The 20,566-nt window shown below is 49.0% G+C and overlaps 2 long non-coding RNA genes across 2 annotated transcripts; both read left to right on the plus strand.

Moving 5' to 3' along the window:
• Positions 1-12,246: 12,246 nt before the first annotated feature.
• LOC124655230 lies at positions 12,247-12,941 on the plus strand. The gene is made up of 3 exons (XR_006988607.1): positions 12,247-12,459; positions 12,549-12,615; positions 12,892-12,941. It is a non-coding gene; the product is annotated as an uncharacterized LOC124655230 (long non-coding RNA).
• Positions 12,942-13,666: 725 nt separating this feature from the next.
• Positions 13,667-14,453, plus strand: LOC124657852. The gene is made up of 4 exons (XR_006988902.1): positions 13,667-13,717; positions 13,829-13,954; positions 14,065-14,200; positions 14,329-14,453. It is a non-coding gene; the product is annotated as an uncharacterized LOC124657852 (long non-coding RNA).
• Positions 14,454-20,566: the final 6,113 nt, after the last annotated feature.

Here is a 20,566-nt window from a genome sequence, read left to right on the forward strand (position 1 = left end):
GCAAAGTACTTTGGTTGTGTTGTGCAGGTTCCACGTTGGCGCCGGAATCTCCGGTGTTGCGCCGCACTACATCCCGCCGCCATCAACCTTCAACGTGCTTCTTGGCTCCTCCCGGTTCGATAAACCTTGGTTTCTTTCCGAGGGAAAACTTGCTGCTCGTGCTCATCATACCTTCCTCTTGGGGTTGCCCAACGAACGTGTGAAATACACGCCATCGAGCACCACTGCGGTAAGGACGAAGATGAGGGCAGCTCGCTCTCATAGCAAAGACACGAGAGGAAGCCGCTCCACGCGATCGGCTCCGCCAGGACCGGCAAGCGCTACGTCGCGAAGGGAGGAGTGAAAAACATAAGATATCGGCGACCTCTCTCTCGATCACCTCCTCAACAAGTATGTGAGTCGGTATGACCAACGCCGACGATCCAGGCGATGATGATGAAAGAGATCGTCCGGCTAGAGAAGCCGGAAGACATCGTCGGCACGATCGCGATGAGGAGGAGCACGAGCGCCGTGCCAAGGAAAAGTCGGGGGAGCGAGACGACGAGGACAGGACCGGGACTGTCCCTTCTTCGTACACTGCTGGGATTCGAGAATGAGCCGATTGCCCACAATCGGCAATTGCCCGTAATGCAACCGGAAGAAGAAGGAGACAGCCAACGTGTCCGTGTTCAAGCGCCTAGGGCCTCTCCCGCCACAAAGCAAACGCGCCGAGTCCCCTCGGTTGGAAGATCTCGAGGATTCGAAGACGAGGGAGAAGAAGAAGATAGGTACCACCGGCCAAGGTGGTGCCCCGATGGACTCAGCCGTTCCCAAAAGCGCGGGGTTCGGCGATTGCGCGGCCCGGAGGAAGCCGAAAGGTTATACTTGCATACGCTAAGGAAGGCACGACCTGATCCGGTCTGCGAAAGTTCAGCGAACCCCGGATGAAGAGGGTCGTCCACGGAAAATGGAGTGGCGCCCCAAGCAAAGGAAAGCCGATGATGAAACATCGGCTGGCACAAACATGGTGCTCGTCCTTCCGACGAAGCTTAGTGCTCCACGATTACACGATGCACTCGAGGTGGACGACAGCAAGCGCACCAACATGATAAAGTCAGAGGTTGGGCTGGTTTTATCCACCGGTCTGACCGAGTAGCAAGAACAAACCAATGAGCAAGTATGGCGAGGCTGATCCTTGGGATCGGCTCCCAAAGATCTATGAAGGAACATTACAAAGCCTTCATTGAGCAGTTCAATATGGAGGCCGATTCCAGCAATCAACCAAAATTATCTGCACCACACATTCTGCTTACATGCAACGTCGATCTACTGGGTAGCAGTTCACGTCGGTTGATGAGCCAGGGAAAATCAACATTGGTCCTACCAAAGCCGACGTGTGAATACAATGCCTTGGCTAAACTACGGAGCCGATATCCGCAGCTACCTAACGGATTCGGCTCGGGGGGGCACCTAATCGGATGAACATGTGCGGATAAACATGTATACAAGTGAAACATTGGGGGCCGATAGGAAAAATCGGCCGATAGAATTTCTACAGCCGATGCAAGGGCATCGACTTTAGAACTAAGAAACGAAGCCGATGCGCGACCATCGACTCTAGTACGATTATACAAGACCAAGACCTACTAGCGAGAGCCGATCAATGACCTCGTGCATCCTCGCCGTATTCTCGCCTTGTTTCGGGCTCGGGGGCAACTCGCCTCGAAAGTTTCGCGACAGTTCCGGTGGTTCTTGTAAGGACACCTGCTCAAGACCAAACCTCCAGCCTACTGCGATTGGCTGTGCTATCGTCATTGGTAAGACTGGCTAATTTGGAGGATGACTAAATTGGCCTGTCTCGCAGATTATCGTGAGAGACCGATGCGTTGCCATCGGTCATTGGGCATTGATTGGGCTAACGGTCGATAAAGTCAGATGAGGGAAAATCAGCTGAATCAGCATGCAAGACATCGGCGAAATCAAAAGAAGTTTTCATTGGTAATAAAATTTCTTACAAAGAGAAGCCGATTGTTCAACAAAAGGGAACAGATTATTACTGCCAACCCTATGCTAGTGAATCCCTACTCTAAGGGTCGTTGCTCGTCTTCGCCGTCGCCGAGGTAGTCGTCGTCATTGCCGCTGTCGACGAGGTCCTCGTTGCTGCTACTGTGACCTTCAGCAGAGGCCTCTTCCTCGTCATCATCATCGTCCTCGTCTGACCAAGCCCAGCCCCGGATGCGCTTTGGTGGTGGTTCGTCGGAGGAGTTGTTGTCCTCCTGTTCCTTCTTCGGGTCGAAGGAGACGTCTTCGTCTTCGTTATCTTCTTCTTCTTTGGTGACAGAGGTGAATTTGCCCCGGAAGGGAGGGTCGTCGTCGTCGCTCTCCGCCTCCAGTGCTCCGTCAACCAGTGCCCGGAGGTCATCTTCCCCGTCGGTTAGGGGCATGGCCCCATCTGACCAGACGAGGTCCTCACCCTATGGCACGAAGTCGAAGTCCCACTCCCACTTGTCCCAATGCTTGGGAGCGCGACGGTTGTACGCCTCCATCTGGTCGTGATCTGGGACCAACTCGCTTGAGGAAGAGGATTGGAGAGAAACGGAAGAGGAGGAAGAAGACGACATGGCTATTGAAGAAGAGGGTTTTTTTGGTGCCGATAGCTAGAACAGAGGAAGGGGATGAAGAGGGCTAATCGATCGGCACGGATAAATAATGAGAAGTCTGGTGGAAATTTAATGCTATTGCAGTTTCCAAAAAGGTGATGCTAAAGCTATCGAATTTTGCAGAGAAGTCGAAAAGACAGGGCATCATGATGAAGGATGCTGCAACGGGTCTGCTCTGCCAAGACATGACCCTTCGAAGAAAAATGCAGTGGTTTTGGAATTATCATTGCCAAAACCAGGGGGGCATGTGTTATCACCAGATTTTGGCCAAATCAGGAGGTGGGCCGTAAGGGAGATGGGCTTGGAAGATTACACGTGGAAGATCTCTGAAGCGGCCTTGCACGAAGAATTTGGGCTAGATTGCCCGTGTATCTTTAATTATAGTAGATTGCATCGTAGATTAAAAGTTAGAGTTTGTCTCGTGCACGGTGGGGATTATTCCCACGTTAGAAAGTCCGCTGGACTATAAATATGTATCTAGGGTTTATGGAATAAACAACAACCAACGTTCAACACAAACAAATCTCGGCGCATCGCCAACTCCTTCGTCTCGAGGGTTTCTCCAGTAAGCACCATGCTGCCTAGATCGCATCTTGCGATCTAGGCAGCACAAGCCTACCCACGTTGTTCATGCGTTGCTCGTGCTGAAGCCTTTTTGATGGCGAGCAACGTAGTTATCTTAGATGTGTTAGGGTTAGCATTGTTCTTCGTATCTTATGCTGTCGTAGTGCAACCCTTATACATCTAGCCGCCCTTACACCTATCTTAGATGTAGGGGCGGCACCCCGCTTGATCATAGTTTAGTAGATCCGATCCGTTACGGTTGCTCCTTGTTCTGCAAGGATTAGTTTAACATCCGCAATAGTTAGGCCTTACAAAGGGTTGGAGGATCCAGCGGCGTGTAGGGTGTAGTTTGCTAGCCCTAGACAGATGTTCCGGGGATCAACCTCGTGTTGGTTTTTAGGCCCCTGTCTAGGATCGGCTTACGTTCACCGTACGCGAGCGCGAGGCCCAATCGTGAGTAGGATGATCCGATTATGCGGTGAAAACCCTAAATCGTCGTAGATCGCATTAGCTTTATCTTGATCAAGCAGGACCACCATATATTCGGACACCTTGTACGAATCATGGGTGGATCGGCTCTTTGAGCCGATTCACAGGATAACCCGAGAGCCGATCGAGGCTCGTATTTAACGTTTACGTGTATGCCATGCAGAAACTAAGCGAGGCATCATCCAACACCTTCCCGACCAGGTATAGATCAGGTGGCACGCCCTTGCGATAGCATCGGACGTGTGACCAGGAGGCTTTGCGGGCCGTCGCTCTGAGGGACTGGGGCCAGCCGCAGCCCTAGTTGTTCCCGGCTCTACGGTGTTGCCAGTCGCTGCCCGCCGGTGGGTTTCTGACCGCAACAGTACTGCTGCAAGACCTTGGCCCAATAGACCCTGCCCTTTTGCTGGGCGCCATTGATACAATCATGGGTCGTTGCCAGCCACGCTTCACACAAACACTTATCCTCGTCGTCGACAAAGCCTTGTGTCCTCAAGCTCTTGCCCTTCTTCTTCGTCGCAATGTCCGTGGGGATAGGCTGTGTTGGCGCGTCATCGAAGTCGTCGACGGACACGGGTGTTGGCTGCGTCTGCTGGGTGGCGAACAGGCGTGCGGTCTCGATGTCCTCTACATCTTGCGTTGGTGGCCAGTCTTCATGCGCGCCTGTCCCGACCCGATCATCGCGAACGAATCCGCCGCCGTAGATAATTTCCTGGATGTTTGAATCATGGCGGTCCTTCCAATAGTCCTACGAACGATCGGACATCAGACGCATGATACACGACACTCGCACACATTGACAGAGCTCACGTACCGGGTCATCCATCGTCGGGCAGGCGACGCCATTTCGCCGAACAGGTTGCGGGGTTGCGGCATGCTCTCCTCCGGCACCTGGCGCGTCTTCTGTGTCGCGCCCGGGCAGGAGTCACTGCTTTTAGGCGTCCGGTTGAGGTCGGGAACCGGAGCCCCGGTCAACTTCACCGGTGGCAGGCCGGAGGCGAACCGCGACGCCGCGTGGCCCTGCAAGGGAGCGGGAGTTCCAGGGCGCAGCTGGGAACTTACCGAGCTGACCGAAGAGGCCGGAGGAGCGACGCCGGCGATCCCCTCTCTTGACGAGCATGTAGCCCTCCGCTAAGGTCGGATGGAGGGCTACTTGCGCGACGCCGGCTTTGATCTGCATCTGCCAGGCCTGCTGGTTGGCGGCCGCGGCAGTCTTGATCTTCTGGTTCTTCCGCCGCCCGCGACGTTTCGCGGCCTCCACGATTTTCTCCTCCGCGGAGAGCACCTTCTTTGCCGCCTTCGGCTTTGCCTCCCGGCCGCCGCCGGTGGCGGCCCGCTTTGCTTCCGCCAGAGCTGCAGCCTCCATTCTGGCTATGGTCGTGGCTACGGGGGAGTGTGGGGCGGCGGCGGGTGCTAGGGTTTGCTCCGCATCCATGGCGGTAGCTGCGGTGGCGAGGACGTCCATCACTTCTGGACTGCTCGCGTCGGTCTAGTTTGCAATTTCGCGCGGGGGAATGGCCAGTGGCGGGAATAATATCTGCCTCCAGCCACTGACGCGCGGGTCCTACGTCTTTTTCGGCGGATACTCGGCGCGACCGCCGAGCATCCGCGGAGACGCAAGCCTGGCGCATATTTGGACCAGGTTTGCGTCTCCGCGGACGGCCCGGTCATTTTGCGTCGCCCCGCTGGAACAGGCTCCAGACGCATTTCCGGTCACGGCGGGACCGTTTGCGTCGCGCCGCTGGAGATGCCCTGAGTTCTTTTCATCTGGGCGATTTCGTCCGTGGACAGAACGTTGCTCTGCAGGATTGCACGAGCCGAATTAGATCTGTTGATGGACCTACCAGTTCATAGCGGTTGCACGAGACACTCATCCTGACAAGACAGGTTCACAAAGCTACTAAACACGTTCCAAAAAGTAAGTCACGTAATTTCAGTAAAAAATAATCCGTTACAAGATTCTAGCAAGTATAGAGAAAATATAAATAATTATATGCTTTGTAAATGTTTATAAAAATTGGTCAAACCTACAACGTGTTGGCTTGTAAAATTTGTTGGCCTTATTTTTCTGAAAGCATGGAGTACTTCATAGCCAAACAACCTGTGAAGAAAACCAAAATCAGGAATTATGAACAATGTGAACTACGAATTCTAGTGCAAGGGCGGATACTGGATCATAGCTCAAGGAGGCCCAATGAAGGTGATTTTCTCATTAGAACCCAGACTATGACCATAAAATATACGCTAGAACATCCAAAAGTGACTTTGCCACATGAGCACCAGTGCTTTCAATTTTTAAAACATAGATTTATGAGATTCCAAAATATTTGAACTTAAATCTGCACATACATAGATTTATTTTGAATGTACTGTAATTTTTTTAGGAAGAAAATATGTTGTATTATGAAATATATAAAAAAGACAAATTTCTGACAAAATTGTCTCTATACACAACCTTGAATTTTTTTTCTGTAGCTAAAATACAACATAATTTTTACCAAAATTTCGCATGAGTATTCATGACATATCTATGAATTCATGAAATAAATTTTATGATTTTTTGGAACATAAAAATATAGTTTTCAAATATTTCAAATACCGGGAGCACTGATTCTCATGTGCACCAAATCTCCGTCTCTAGAAGAACCATCATAGCTAGTACTGCCTCCAACTCATCACCAATCATAGATACATCTAACACAGAAGGGAGTTAGCGTCGCATCATTCTTTTGTTGATCGATTGTTTCTCTTGGCTGAAACAGGCTATCAACGATGATTTGGATTGATGAAGATTGAAACTTCTATTCTTCTCTTGTGGCTAGGATTTGTCGCATGCTTTCTCTCCTCAAGTTATCCATAGTTTGGGATAATAGACGCCCTTGTTCGTACTACCCTTTTTCTAGTTCGGTGCTTCAGATTGATGAAAATTTGAATAAAATGTCTCGTCCATTCGACACAACTAAGCCTATTGCTTATTCTATTGAGAAACTTGTGCACACGTACATGCGTGCCAACTTGCATTTCCTAATCTTGTTTGTACATGTTAGAAGTGTCGGTATTAACACAACATCGCCTCCTATCTTAATGAAAACGCATAAAATATATCAAATGTTTCTTTAACCCTTACATACCGGGATGGCTATGGGAAGCCCGACCCAGCCCGAAGCATGCAACCGGGCCAGGCCCAGCCTAGGCCTAGCAAATACAAGGAATAACACTACGGCCCAGCCAGCAGTCCGTCAAAACTTTACGGGATGGGATGGGCCTGGGCCTAACTTCTTGGCCCAACAGCCAGGTCAGGCCTTGGGTTTCAGAGATATTGAACTATTCAACCTTGCGCTTCTGGCTAGGCAAGCTTGGCGGATACTTCGGGTACCGGACTCGCTTAGTGCGAGGGTCCTCAAGGCAGTCTACTTCCCGAATGGGGATATTCTTTCAGCTGAGCTGGGCTCGCACCTGTCTCAAATCTGGAGGTCCATCCTAGAGGGTAGGGACGCTCTGAAGATTGGCCTTATTCGTCGTATAGGCGACGGCCGTACCACCGATGCATGGGTGCAGAATTGGATACCAAGGAGTGAAAGAATGTTGCCAATTGCTCCTCGTCAAGGTGGATGCTCCGACCAAGGTGAGTGACTACATAAAGCACCCTTTGGCGGAGTGGAATACTGAGAAGCTTGACGAATTCTTTCTGCCAATGGATGTTGAGTATATCAGGAATATACCTTTGAGTCATCGAGTACAGAGCGACTTCTGGGCTTGGAACCCCGAGCGGAACGGCATCTTTACAGTCCGCTCATGCTATAGAATCCTAGCGACTACTAAGCGTGTCCGCGAGGACTGGTTGGAGGAGAGGCCTGCCTCATCAAACGATGATGGGAAGGCTTGGGCAAAGCTCTGGAAAACAGCGGTACCGGCTAAAATTCGCATCTTTCTGTGGAGATTAGCTAAGCAGTCTTTGCCCACTGGAGATGTGAGGAATCAAAGAAACATGGCGCCCTCGCATGCATTCTCCATTTGCGGGCAGGAAGACTCTTGGCGCCATTCGTTGATCGAGTGCAACCTCGCAAGGTGTGCTTGGGCTATGACGAATCCTGAGATTACTGAGCATATCTATATGTCCAGGGAACCATCAGCTCGCCAGTGGTTGTTCTTGATGATTGAGACGATGAAGAAGGATGAGCTGACGCGTATGCTGGTCACACTCTGGGCTATTTGGCATGCGCGGAGAAAAGCCATCCATGAAAAGACCTATCAGAGCCCTATGGCCACGACAGCGTTCGTGAACAAATTCTTAATTGATCTGGAAGCAAGCGTGGAGTCACCGAAGGGAAAGAAGGTGAGCAACCCTGGTGGAATCAGAAAGGCCAAGTGGTTAGCTCCGCCACTGGGACGAGATAAAGTGAATGTTGATGCAGCAGTCGCCAAGACGAGATTAAGAGGAGCCGTGGCGACGGTCTGCCGTTCGAGAGAGGGCAAGTTCTTGGGGGCATCGGCGGTGACCTATGAGGGTATCACCCACCCTGGAGCCCTAGAGGCACTGGCATGCAGAGAAGCCCCGGATGTGGCTGATGATGCGTTGTTGGGGCCGGTCCTGGTAGCATCGGACTGCCTGGAGGTAGTGAAGGGACTACAAGAAGAAAACCTGGGTGTTTTCAGCAATATCTTGCTCGAGATCAAGGAAAGAGCAAGGGTGAGAGGCAATATCTCTTTCTCCCATGAGAGAAGAGAGTTTAATGGTGAAGCCCACAACCTGGCGAGGTTTGCTTCAACTCTGCCAGAGGGTAGACATTTATGGCTTTTAGAGCCTCCGTTTGGTCTCAACATGCCTGTAATTCTTATTACTGATGAATAAAGGCATGTGAGTCTCTCAATTTTTTTTTTACTGTGGATACATTCTGACACAACTGCGAAAACGTGCTTGAGTCACGGGTCATCCTGCAAATACATCCAAGGTTTGGTATTTGGGGACCCTAATCCTCGAACAACTGGTTACGGCAAGCTGTCCCCGTCAGCAGCCTAATCTCCAAGTCCAACCATTTGACGCCCACGTGAGCAGATGGCCGAGATAGGCATTGTTGCTGCATCTAAGGCAGAGCAAGGGCATCTGTGTGTCAATTGGCTACTTTGTTTATCGATTGTTCAGTGGTGTATGAGTCTCACGGTATGATTGCTGCACTCCCATGGAGCTCTCACAGCGCTTTGGATTTTGGGCCGTCCGATCGAGCTGACGTGGCGCGATCTCGGCCGTCGTTCCGTTCAGGGCGTTGAGGCCCTCCCACAGACCCACTTTTTATCCACGGGTCCTGTGAAGCCCGCTCGGCCCAGACTCTCCCGTCGCGCGTCCCTCTAGCCAGCCGCCGCTCGCAATCCCCAATCCCATCACGGTCGATTCGCCTCCTCCCCTCCACCTTCTTCCTCACGCGCTCGGCCTCCACCTCCGGCCTCGTCTCGAGCTTCGTATCCTCCACCCCCATGTCCTTCTCCTCTACCACGTTGAAGATCCTTGTCTGGCGGGAGGTGCACGGACCACCACCGCCGCACCGCCGAGCTCCGCCATGGAGTTCCATGGCCCGCCGCCGATGGAGACGGCGGCGAGGTGGCCTTCACCGATCTCCTCAACGCCGGCGACATCTAGGCGGAGGGGATACGAGCAGCGCGTGGATCCGGGCAACCTCCAAGGATAGCGAGGCGAGAGGGAAGGGTGAGGAACTTACAACCCTTGGCTCTCTCGATTCTGAAATTTGCCCAAATAGATTACGCTTTCTTAAGTTTCCGGTTTGTAGGTCTACATTTTATGTTCTCTTGGCGTGTGTTTTTGGCTTTGGATCTTTTCCCTGATCGGTTCTAACCATTTTTAATTAGGGTTCGGATGAGGAGCTCCGAAATGGCCCCACAACGAGCAGAGTTGAAGCATTAAGGTAGCTATTATGGCCCATCCACCGCCGTAGCTCCTCTTCAGCTGCAGATACGGTGATATCCGGTACCTGATTGTACAAGAGCAGCTTGGCCATAGTAATGCTTCCTTGTTCACCATATTAATATTGATGCAATTGACACATTACTTCAATAGGTCTACAACAAATACGAGGCTCTTTCTCGTATCACAAGAGAAGCTTATCCGTATTCCGGAAACGTCGGTTCTACTTTCTTATGTGACCTCCATCTCTCCAGCTATGGAGCTAATTTAATAGGCCTCAATTAAATAACGAGGGAAGGTGATTTCAAACAAGTACCTCACTCGTAAGAGTTTCATTGGATCAGAGTTTATTTCAGTATAACCATGGATATGAGATTATTTTCTCGTATTTGTTATTTGCAGTGACTTTCCCTATGTTATTCTTGAATGTGGCTACAGGAGGAGCTGAAGATGCGATATGTCATGTCGCTGCAAGATAGCTGTTTCGTCTTCAGATTTTCCGTCAGTGTAATTATTGGGTATGACAGGCTAGCAACTAAATCTCTGTATGAAAGGGAATCTGACACCCATAAACCCGCAGGTATGATTTCGTAGTCTTGGCCAACAATCATAACATTTGGATTGATTCCCTATACGAAAGGGCTTTTGTGAGGTTAGGCAGAGAACACAACGATTATGGACTCGCTTTTATTTTCATTCGAGGTTTGGACTGTTTCTCTAACTGCGACACTCGCCCGCCTCCATCTCCAGTCGCCCATGCACACAACCAGTCGACAATTCATCCAAGCAAGTGATTCCATAAATTTCAAATCTAGGATGAGGTCAGTATTGCTGCTCTTTTCATCTTAATTCCATGTTAACCCTTCTCTCCATCCCTGGTTCTCTCACAACGTGTTATTTATTGATGGTTTCTTTAGGCATATAATAATGCTCGGTATTCGGGCATATGAAACTGCATCTTACGCATGTGAGCCATTCAAAGCTGATACAAGGTGATACTATGGTGATGGAGGATTTCATTTGTTAGGTTTCAGCCTTGCTTTGTTTGGTAATTTAGCTTTTATTTACGAATGCAGTATGCATGGTATGCTGCAGGTGAGCCACGCAAAACTGGAATGTCTCTTTCGTTTGCTCGATACATTCACTAAACTGGTGATAAGCTTTCCTCATACAAGTGGTAATGTAAGGTAAACCTGATTTAGATACATCACTTCGAGGTATTTTTTCTTAAATAACATGAGACAACAACCTTAGAATTTAGTCTAGACATTACTTTTGATTCACTTCCAATATTTTTGGATTATTTTCTTTCACAAATGGAAGTGCGTGCCAATTCCTTTTAATTAATACATATTGTCTCTACATGGTAGAACGGTATTTATTTTTGGAATATATACTGTTCTTCGTGCTCTTGATTCCAGCAAATTTTTCCTTCCTTTTAGTTTGTTTTGCGCATCTTTCCTTATAGGTTTGTACTTTGTCTCGGAAGTTGTCCGGTTTAAGTTACCATCAAAAGTTATTATCAATCCTCCATTTCCCCTTAATCATGTATGATTATAGCCTTTCGCATGTGGCACTCGAAGATGATGGTTTATAAACCTTATGGATCGACAATTATATGTAATTGTGTTTCGTAAGCCGGGGCTTCTAAATGATCCGGCGCAAACAATAATTTTTTTTCAACCGGATGTTTGGTTTATTGTACATTTATAATATTTTCTCATTCTTTTTTTTCTTAGAAAAGGTTCTCAGTTTTTATAAACTATGGATCAACAGTTATTTATGTGTTTCTGTACATCGGGCTTCTAGATGATCTTCCCTAGAGAATAATTTTTGTTCCAGCTTGATGTTTAGTTAATTGTGCATTTATAATAGTTTTTCATCCTTTTTAGTAAATGTTCTCAATATTTCGGCTGAATGTTTGGTGTTGGCCTGTGGGGATGAAAGCAGTTGGGACAGGGTTGAGAACTAGGAGGAACTTGTTTTTTAGTATTTCTCAGATATGTCCATATCTCGGCCATTTCTTCTTAAATGTATGTTGGTCCTTCTACATTAAAATCACTATTCACTATTATTACTGACACCACCACCTATGAGATATGTCGGTTTGCAGGAGCTTCCTCTTCATTCACCTAGGTGGCGACAAAGTTCATTTCCAATGATTTATGTAGCGTATTGTTATACGTTTGGTATTTATCTGAGAAGTTACGGTTTCAAATTTTTACTTGGGTTTTCATGCCTCAAAATTAAGTTTAGAGAAGGAATTTGACACCATTGTATACTATTTAGTTGATACCTACGAGAAAAGGAATTTGGCACCTTTGGTATGCAACATGTAATGAATTTACATGTTTACTGTTTAGTTGAAAGCTTAGTATTATCAATCCTAATAGAATACACTTAGTCCTATTTCTTCTAATTATACTTATGATATTCTGGATCCATGGGAACACAAATTTTGATGGGCAATGTACAAATCTTTTTGCACACCACATGTTTCCCTGTTCTCCTCCACTTCTTTCTCTCGTTCAGCTTCAAGTTTAGTTGATCTTTCAAGTACATATGTATCTCTGAAAAAATGATCTAGATTCTATTAGATATACATGCTCCTAATAATTATATATTGATTTGCCGGAGGCATCCATTTGACTGAGCCATGTTGGTATCCTGGTACATTGAGTTTGATACCTTCACTCCTGCAGCCAAGAGAGGGCTGCCAGTCGCAAGGATTATGAGACACATGCTCCCGCAGGCGATTCTTGCTTGTGCGATTGACGATGAATCGATAATACTATAATGAGCAATCACCATGTAGTCGATTTTACAGACGATGGCAACAAGGTGAATGAACAGGTTGGGTTTTAGTGCCCATCTTAGTAGAAAATTTGCTTACAATTCTATGGAGAACTTTAATGTTTGTACCATTTACCGGAGGAGTGCAGGTTACTGCCATACTGGAGGATGGGCGGAAATTTTTAAGGTGATCTTTTGGTTGGTGCAGATGGCAAGGTAGTGTTACTTGCCTTGTCAAAATAGGAGCAAAGTTGAATTTTTTGAGGTTTTTTTAGGATCCTGAATTGAGATTTTCTTAAACTGATAAGTGAGGAAGTTGCTTTTTGAGCAAGCACAAGTATCTTATTCAGAATATATTTGCTACACTCGGAATTGCATAGTTTGTGCCTCCCGATATTGACACGAGTAGGGTATGTAGCTAGGACCAACAATGAGTATTATTGTTTCATTTGTTACAAAATATACTAATGCGCTCATCTTCTTCCGTTGAAGGTACCATGTGTTCCTTGATCACAAACAATATTTCGTCCCCTCGGATGTTGGTGGTGGTAAAATGCGAGTGGTACACATCTCAAAAGGAACCAGCTGGTGGTACCGATTCTGAAAATGATGAGTGCCCGGGATGAAGATTTCAATCGATTAAATGAAAGAAGGTATAGCTTGAAGTGAGCACAAGCAGGTTGATGATGCAGCATGGAGCAAGCAACACTTGTTGGTTATGATTACTTTTTTGACGATATAGCATCGGAGACCTCGGTTCTCGATAATCTATGAAAAAGCAAGAAGGTATATGGTATCTTGCAAGCAAACTTTGACTGTTCATCATATTTTGTCACACACACCTTGTTAGACTCCGATTTTATACTAAAAGAAGTTCAGTGTCCAGAGAAAGAGCAGTTGGTTGTTATTAGTTTTAGCCTCGCAGATTAGTAAGCATATTGTAGCTGAGAAAAATTATAACTAGAAAATGTTGTCTTTGTATTTCTGCTCAAAAGATAGTATATGGCACACCAGTTGCCAACTACATCATCTGCAGATTTCGTGCATGGTGATGCTTAACTGGCATCCTTCAGAGCTCCTTCGGGTTGATTCAAGTTAATGACTGAACACACTTGTATTCTAGAGGTCCCTTTACCTTGTCCATTTTGCTGGCCTTACATTCAATACTCGGATTACGTAGAGCAATTCCAGCCAACAAGTGAATTTATATATTGGTGCTTAGAACTTGGTTGTTCCATGCGGACATTAAAAGTAACGATGAGTATCCGTCTAGATGTCCCGAAGGAGCTGCGCAGTTCTCCATCGACCATTCCAAACCGTAAGAAGCATCAATTGTGCTCCATTGTATTTAGATTAGATGAAGAATGTTTTCTTAACATTTTTCTGAAAATCTCAATGCTGAAACACATTTCATGCAATACTGGAACAGGTTGATTATCTGTTTATACGGTCCATGGTACCACCAACTGCCAGCAACGTACATCTACTGCAGATTTTGGAGATTGATTTATGGTGATGTTTCACTTCTTCCAGAGCTTCAGTTCTTGCTTAGCAGGTTCACCTATCGAGCAACTCAAGCTAATGAATTGAGAATTCAGATTCGTGAGTCCCTTTGCCTTGTTCATTTTTCTTACATTTCATTAATTCATTACTTGGTTTCCGCAGAATAATTACAGCTGACAGTGAATTTGGACGTTGGCATTCAGAACTGGGTTGTTCCATCCAAACTATGACAATGACGAAAGCTAGCATCTAACTCGAAGGAGAGCTGCCCAGTTTTGCATTATCAACCATTTCAATGGTAAGTAAGCCAAGTGGTGATTTACATGTTTAAAGAAGTTATGTTACATGCGAGTGAGTGTGGCATGTTAGATGACTCAGGTTTTTGGTACTGATTTGTTTCATGCATTTGGTGGCATCATCATGCAGGTGTTCCCCTGCCTCTCGACCCTGAGGAGGAAGTTAGTATGATTCAAAAGGAATACATGCAGACTGCAGGCGTCCAGGGCGAGCCCTGCCACCTCCTCCACCATGCCTTTCCAACCTTGGCCACCGCTCCTCGCTCCGGCGCCTTGCCGCCTTCTCCTCTCCATGGGTGGGCAGCATCCATTCACAAGCACAGGAATCTTTTCAAGCTGCGTCGGTAGAAAAACACCCGACCGAGCAGCAGAATGGAGAGTTCAATCAGATATTATATCATCGATGGAATGAAATGCCAAGGGCAATTTACTCGAAACGAGCATCAGAATGGAGAGTTATGCACTTGCAACTTCGAAAACAAGTTGCCCCGCAGTCCAATTTTCTTCAACTTCGAAGATCTCGCCCGATAGTTAACTAGGAAAGATCAAGTTCCCACGAACTACACCTGCAAAATAATTCAGATTGTGATATGAGCTATCTTTAGGAATATATGTATTGTCAGCACAGGAAACTCAGCAAACCTACGAACTATCATTTGCTTTAAAATAAAGTAACGTGATACAAATAAATTCTTAATTGTACACATGACCATCATTTTACCACCTAGACGATAGGCTGGAAGTGGAGAAGTTTACCCCTATGGGATGTCATGAGGTTGCAGCACTAATGAAAGGTACCGTTGTTAATAGCATGTTCGATTCTTTTTTATGGCTTTTGCAACACAAGGTGTTATCACCGATGTCCGGTCGACTAATATGTGCAATTTCATGTTGGTTTCGGTAATTACCTTTGCACTGCTGCCTATGTTGTTCTCTAAGCTTATTATAAAGCAATTTACAAAATGTTTGTCAATGTGAAAGCAGGGGGCGCACACCAAGAGGTGATCTAAATTTACCACTATGTTTGTAACTTCGTTTGCTTTATCATAATTTAATTATACAGATAATTCGTTTGTAAAACCTACGAATTGTATTATTATATTACCAAAAAAATCGTTGTTATATAAATAAACATTGGCACAAACCTCACAAGAGGTGATTCTAAATTTACTGCTCTGTTTGTAACTTCGTCTGCTTTATCATAATTTAATTATACATACAATTCATTTGTAAAACCTACGAATTATATTATTATGTTAACAATTTTTTTAATCATTGTTATATAAATAAACATTGACAAAAACCTTACGGGGTCGTGCGCCAAGGCGCACATTTAAATCTAGTATATATATATACTGAGGATATGGCAGCACACGGACAGGCAGCAGGCAATCCAACAGACTGCATACGCACGTACGCCGTGCGATATGCAGGTCTGTCTGAAACAGCATATAATAAGTTGGTTCCTTGAGATGCAGACCTAGCCCCAGGGGTCGCAGTTATGTCGAGGATCAGAACTCCAGCGAAATGTTCAGTAAGAGCAATTCCAATAGTATAGCCAACTGCTGACTATAACAAGATGCCATATCATTTGTAGTTATCTTATAGCTAACATGTATAATAGTTGGCTACAAGAATGAAGCACTTTACTAACATATGGCCCACCTTTCACTCTCACAAAGTGCCTAGGAGCACGTGCAAGAGCTGGCTATTGCATAGTAGCCCACCTCCCTTCTCTCTCCTCTTCTCTTTCCTCCAACTCATCTAAAATATATTATTTAATGTCTTATAGTCAGCTGACTGGACTCTATTGTACTTGCTCTAAGGGCATCTCCAACCGGGCGACCCAAACGGACGTGCTGGGCCGTCCGTTTTGGGCGTTTGCGTGCCCGAGCGGACGCGCGGACAGCGCCCCGCGTCCGCGCGTCGGTGCGCCCAACGCGGCAGATTTGGGTCGAGGCGCCATATGGTATGTTTTTCTTGTAAATTCACTAGAAAAACGCAAAAAAATATTATATAAAATATATAAAATAGTACAAATGCTCAAAATGTATTACACATTACATAGTCCATGTAATCAAGGATAAAGTATTATTGAAATAAAATGAAAAAACGATACAAATGCTCTAGGCTTCGGGATTTCCTTCATCATTGTTGTTTGCAGCATTGTTGCCTACGTGCTTGCCACATGTGCTCGACCAAATCAGCCTGAAGCTGGTTGTGTACAGCTACATCTCGAATTTCATGGTGCGCATGAAGAATGTCCTGCAATGATGCCGGAGCTCCTTGCCGAGGAGTAACCAACTCTCCTTGGCCTTCCCGAGTCAATATCAAAGAGTGAATCATCCCGCTCTACCTCAACAATCATGTTATGCATGATTACACAAGCGGTCATCACCTCCCACAGAGTTTGCACATCCCAGGCTATGGCAGGGTGTCTGACGATAGCCCAACGAGCTTGGAGGATGCCAAACGCCCGCTCGACATCTTTCCGGGCTGCCTCCTGCTCTTTGGCAAACCTTGCCTCCCTGCTCCGAGTTGGGGTTCCTGATTGTCTTAACGAGTGTAGCCCAAGGTGGATAGATACCATCGAGCAAGGTAGTACCCCTTCGTGTAGTGGTGGCCATTGATCTCAAAATCCACATCGGGAGACCGACCGTACGCTAGCCTATCAAACACCGGAGAGCGCTGCAGCACATTGATGTCATTGTGCGAGCCAGCCATTCCGAAGAATGAGTGCCAAATCCATGTGTCATGGGAAGCAACAGCTTCAAGAATGACTGTGCACCCCTCGGAATGGCCGTCTGTATACCCCCGCCAACCAAAGGGGCAGTTCTTCCACTCCCGAGTGCATGCAGTCTATGCTGCCAAGCATCCCAGGAAAACCCACGGAAGCGTTGATCGACAACGGACGAGCTGTGTCCTCTGCATTAGGTTGCCGGAGGTACTCTTCTCCGAACGAACCGATCACAGCTCTGCAGAACCTGTACATCGATTCCAAGCCGGTTGACTCACTCATGCGCGTGTACTCATCTACGAAATCACCGGCAACGCCATATGCGAGCATCCTAATCGCTGCCGTGCATTTCTGGTACGAAGAGAGGCCTACCTTGCCAATTGCATCCACTTTCGCACAGAAGTAGTCGTCGTAGATCTTCACGGCATCAATTATCCGGCGGAACAGCGGCCTGGTCATCCGAAAATGACGGCGAAACATGGACGCCACGAACAATGGCTTGGGTTTGAAGTAGTCGTTGTAGAGCTGGTCGTGGCCGCGTTCTCTTTTGCGGTCCAAGGCGGCCGCGCGCCCCGGCAAGGACCCCCGATGCACGGGGATTTGCGAGACGACGTGCTCGTGGATGAGCAGCGCAGCATCCGTGAAAAAATCGTCTTCGGACTCCTCTTCTGACGACGTGTCGATGAAGTTCTTGAAGTAGTACTCGTCGTCGCTGTCCACCATGATCTGAAAAGGGACACATTTTAGTTCGAGCATTTGACCGAACACCTCGCAGGCGGAGGCCATCCAAATGCTTCGTAGCGACCTGCGAAGCGGCCGTCTCGAGACGACGTCCGGTCTGGATACGCAGTGCAGGAGAGCTCACCTCCGGCGGAAACGGCGCAGCTGCGAACGGCGGGAGGTGTCGCGACGGTGAGAGGACAACAGCGCCGGCGGCGGCGTCCTCCGACTCTGCTACGACGCGGCGAAAGCAGCGCGGGACCTCGACCTATGCTTCCGCCCCGCTTGCCGGCGTCTCGACGACGATGGCCGGCGGCGACGCGCTCCCAAATCGCCGGTCCGTGGGTGGCGGCGGAGCGGTGGGGAGATGTGGGCGACGGGCTTGTGTTTTGGGAGGCGGACGGGCGGGCCGGGGCGGACAAGGGAGGACGCGAGCGACCAGCCTTTCGCGTCCGCGGCCACGCAAACTCGTCCAAGATTTGGGCCGGGTTTGGGTCGTCCCGGACGCCGCGGCCATCCGTTTTAGGGATGGGTCCGCGCGCTGGGCCGCGGTTTTGTCCGTTTCGACCCATCCGGACGCGCGGGCGCGGGATGGGTCGCCCGGTTGGAGATGCCCTAACATCCGTTCTGAAAGTCTTGCGTATCCCATTGTAGGGCTTCATGTAGGGCGAGTTTGATCGCTCACATAGGATCCCCTCCATGCAACTTAGCCTGGTAAAGATTGAATGGGTCAGATACATACTCGAAACCAACATTCACCAATCAATCGTGGCAAGGGGTGGCTTATGATGTGGGCAATTCTTCAACACCTCAGTCATGTTGTACTTAAAAGACCGTGACCTCGTAGACATTGCTCTTTGAAGGTCATGAAGTATCCGATCTTGATATCACGAGCAATTTGTTGTTGACGTTCTTCAGCTTCACCAACCAGGAGCACACGATGTTGATCTTCGGAAAGAAGGTCTTTGGACACTGAAGGAAGGCGTCAAGAATTGGTAGCAAATTCAACTAGTGCCACGACGACCTTAGCGAAAATCGTCGTCGGGTGAAAACCTAAGAGCATCTCCAGTCGCGTCCCCAAACCGTCCCCCAAAGGGATTTGGGGCGCGCCGGATCAAAAAACGGTGCCAGCCGCGTCCCTCAAAGCCTCTTTTTGTCCGGCGCCCCCGAGCACGTCCCCGCCCCATAGGGGACGCTCCGGGCACGCCGGACAGAACGAAAAGCGAGGCGAGGAGTGGCGGGACCGACGCGTCAGCGGCACAGGAAAAATTCGTCCCCCTCTCCCACCAAATCGCGCCTCTCCCCCCACATCGCGCCTCTCCCGCCGCGCATTTCTGCCGTCCCAACTCATTTGACCTATCCCGCCGATTCATTTCTCCCTCCCGCCGTCGCTACTTTGTTCCTCCCGCCGCCGCTACCCTCTCCCCATCCATGGCGCCGCCGACAGCCCCCAAAAAATGGCCAAGAAGCCGCCGAGCAATGAGACGAAAGGGGCGAAGGCGCCCTTCGCGAAGCCGCGGAAGGCGCCAGCTCCGAAGAAGAAGCCGGAAGGCTGGACCGATGTTCAGTGGCATCAAGACTGTCTGCGTCGGAAGATGTCGACGGCGGAGCGGAAAGGATGGAGGGCGGCGCAGCAGGAGAAGAAGGCGTTGGCGGCGCGCGCGCACCAGCACGCGTTGCCCGGGTGTATCGCTGCCACCAACGCGAGCCCATGGAGTACGTCGACGCTGGTGTAAGTTCCAGGAGTGGTCTCTCCGTCGACATCCGGGTTCTACAACGATGGCCCCTCCGCCACTCCCGGGTGAGTGACGCCAAACTTATCGCCGCACTACCAGGATACGCTGCCGCATGGCGGCTTCAACCCCAACTCCATCTTCTACTCCTCGGCGTACAAGAAAGCGCCGCAACGCGAGCCAGGATCCGGTGCGTACGGCGCCCCGTTCACTGGCCGCAGGGCCCCGCTCGAATTCAACGGTGCCGGTGCTGAGGAGGAGGAGGAGGAGGGGGAGGAGGACGACGAGGAAGAGGGGTAGGGGGTGGAGGACGACGAGGACGAGGATGAAGAGGGCGACGATGAAGAGGACGACGAGGGTGCCGGTGAGGATGCTGATGATCTCGTGGAGGTTGACGCGGACGGCGTGAGGAAAAAGAAGGTGTCGGGCACACGAGGCCCCAAGTGGACGCCTCTGGAGGATCAATGTCTCTGCGAGTCGTGGTCGACTGTGAGCCATGACTCCATCATCGGCGCCAACCAAAAGTACGGGAAGTATTGGGCGAGGATCAAGGTGGCCTTGCTCTCCCGCGACAAAAAGGCTGACGAAAGGTAGGCGGCGCTTCTCAAGAGGCAAGATGAGAACATGGAGCTCAAGAAACGCAAGGACGACATGTCCCTGCTGAGAGCGTCGACCGAAGAAATGTCTGACCGGATGCGGGCGGCGCACAACTTCTTCAAAGGCCAGATCCTCGACGACATCGAAGCCAAAATGGCAGCGGCCGAGGTGGCGGCCCAGGCAGCGGCAGCAACCCCAACCCCGGAGAAAGAGCCGGCAGACGCGTCTGCGACATCATCTTCTAGTACACTTGCGTCGGCCTCTGCCTCGGCGTCGGGGACGGAGCATGCACACCGGGCAGATCACGACGAGTTCATCGTGATCGATGGGCCTACGTCGACTCATGATGCGTCGGCGTCGGCCAACCCCTTCTTATAATTTAGCTTGCACCACCGGTCTGTAATATGATCGTGCGCCCAGTACTTTGATCGCCGCTACGCGACGACTTCAGCGGGAACGATCTCGGTTGAATGCAAACTATTTGAATTTCTGATTGGGGACGACGTTTGGGGGACACGGCTGGGGAGCGACGCCCCCCAAACGCGGCACGAACAAAACTCGTCCCCCAAACGCTCGATCCG

This window comes from Lolium rigidum, chromosome 5, assembly GCF_022539505.1.
Source record: "Lolium rigidum isolate FL_2022 chromosome 5, APGP_CSIRO_Lrig_0.1, whole genome shotgun sequence".
Taxonomy (NCBI): Eukaryota; Viridiplantae; Streptophyta; class Magnoliopsida; order Poales; family Poaceae; genus Lolium; species Lolium rigidum.